Source organism: Brassica oleracea, chromosome C4 (assembly GCF_000695525.1).
Source record: "Brassica oleracea var. oleracea cultivar TO1000 chromosome C4, BOL, whole genome shotgun sequence".
Taxonomy (NCBI): Eukaryota; Viridiplantae; Streptophyta; class Magnoliopsida; order Brassicales; family Brassicaceae; genus Brassica; species Brassica oleracea.
In genome coordinates, this window is record NC_027751.1 from 5,723,865 (window position 1) to 5,726,729 (window position 2,865).

The window sequence follows — 2,865 nt, forward strand, 5'->3', positions numbered from 1 at the left end:
TCAAGGTAGACATGGTGAGTCTCTTTCAATCCATATCGCTCACCTAGCATCTTGCACAAAGCTTCAAACGTCCTTTGATTCATGCGAAGAATGTCATAACATTGCTGATTAGATTCAAACATAAGTTGTTGAACATGACGCCTTCCTGCTCCTCGATCTGTTCTATGACTCAATCTCTCAGTAATAGGCGCATCAAACAAACCAAGTTCATCATCATAATCTCCATCTTCATCTTGCAATATCCATCTTTCAAGCATCTACAAAACAATGTATAAGATTATTATCAGCACCAAAACAATATGTAGAGATCGATGAAAGCAATACAAGACACAGCCTAATATAAATGACACATATTAAAATGCACACACGGCAAGTATATTAAAATGCACACACGGCAAGAAACATGACCTATAATAAAATCATCCTAAGACCAACATGTTTTACATATTTATAAATATGTGGATACAGCAAGTAAAGAAACATAAAAAGACCATATATATAAAGCGACAAAACCATATATATAAAGCCACAAAAGGCAGAGTTCATACAAGGATCAAACCAACAAAATCACAAAAGACTCATACAAAGACCAGACCAGTCCTAAGCTCCATACTAGTTCCATCAAGATCACAAAAGAAGACTAATCCTAGATTCCATACTAGTCATCATCGCGTTTTATCTTAGTCCTAAGCTCCAGAAACCTAATCTTAGCTTCATCTGTCTTCATTGTTACAAAGGCTCTTCGGTTCCCTTCATTATCTATGAGAATTTCTATTGCTGCTTCATATAGTGGAGACCACTCTCTCACTTCAGGCAAAGCATACAATATCTCCAACACATTCTCAATACTAAAAGCTTCTTGACGCTCCAACATCCGTTCCGCTATCTTGTTCTTCACCTCAAGAGATCCAGTCTGTTTCACACAAGCTTCTACAACCATGTCTTTCTACTTACGCCTTCTTTTTGCTCTTGAACTTCCAGAATGAGTCTGAGTCGATGGCTGAGTTTGGCGTGGGGCTTGTGGCTGTGTTTTTGTCTCCAATGCTTGAGTTTCTGCTGCTGGCTGAGAATCAGCCTCATCATCACCATTATCTTCACCCACTCTAGAGTTCAAACTGGCTTCTCCATGTTGAGCGCTCCATCCTTCAGCTCCCGTTACTACTACACCACCAAATTCTGCTTCAAACATATCCATATTACTAATCTCTTTGCATACAGATCTTCTAATCTCTGGACACTCCTATACAGCAAAAAAGAAAGAGTAAGTTAGTGATAGCAATGTCATTAACAGAGAAAAAAAATGTAATATAAGCTGTATGCTATATACTAAAATGTGAAACTGAAGAGAGAATAATGTGAAACTGACCCTTTCGCGTTCACTCCACCAATCATCTGACATGTCAATCCTTCCCATGTCATCAAACCCAAGCCCTGTCCTATTTTGAGTCAGCGTCTTAATCTTAATGTATTTCTTCCTACTGGTGTCATACTTGCTCTTGTAGGGCCTCTAATCAGGTAAATTCTTCTTAAACCGCTGTTCAAACGCCTCCATAATGTTTGCTTTCCCCACTTTATTCATTGATATACCAGCCTTATTTCTTTTTCTTCTCTCTTCCGCATAGAGTTCGAAAAAATACCTAGTTTCCTCAGGTGTCCAAGTCTAAAGCAAAACACATACAGCAAGTTCCATTTATAAACTCATAAACTCAAGTTCCATACACCTAAAGACATTTCTATACACAAACTCAAGTTCAATACACCTAAAGACATTTCTATACACAAACTCAAGTTCAATACACCTAAAGACATTTCTATACACAAACTCAAGTTCAATACACCTAAAGACATTTCTATACACAAACTCAAGTTCAATACACCTAAAGACATTTCTATACACAAACTCAAGTTCAATACACCTAAAGACATTTCTATACACAAACTCAAGTTCAATACACCTAAAGACATTTCTATACACAACTCAAGTTTCATACAATGCAAACAAGAAAAGGTCTGAGCTTACATCTTTTGCCATCGAGAGAGTGAGCCTGAGAGAGGGTTTGAGCTTGCGAGCCTGAGACCTGCAAAAAAAAGGCAGAAAGAATAAGCAATGAGAACATAAAGTTATCATCTATGCTGTCATCTCGTTTATATGAACTCACAACCAATAAAAAAAAAACTCAAGTAATCCAGAGACAGTTACCTTAAGCTCTAGATGCGTTGGAGAAGAGATCGAGAGAAAGAGCACGGAGAGTCAGACGAAGCTTGGGAGAGCTTGAGACACACATACACAGCTGATGTTGAGAGTGAGAGACAAAGCTTGGAGAGCTTTAGAAGATGTTGAGAGTGAGAGACGAAGCTTGGGAGAGCTCGAGATCGATGTGCTGAGAAAAACAAAGCAAACACAACACATTTATATTTTTCTTAACGTATGAACACAAACGTTAAGAAGACTAGAGAAGTAGAGAGCCATATATAAAGCAAACACACAGCTTCAGATTCTATACGAGGATGATAGCTAGAGTGAGTGACGAACCTTACGATAGAGTGAGAGATGAAGAAGCTTCGGAGAACTTGAGACAAGGCTGAACACGGAACACACTTAAGTGCTGAAAAAAAAAACACACAACACGTTTAATCAACGATGTTTGGTCCATTCTAGTTGAACCAAAGAATCAAAGTAATGGCAAATCTTATTCTTGAAATGAAGAAAGAGTAATCAACGATGCTTGAAACCAAAATGCTTTAGAACAGAGACAATTACCTCATGGAGAAAAGGAAGAGATGGGTTTGGCCGAGCTCGAGATGCTATGGAGAAGAGAGCTTCGAGATGAGATGCCATGGAGAAGAGAGCTTCGAGATGAGATG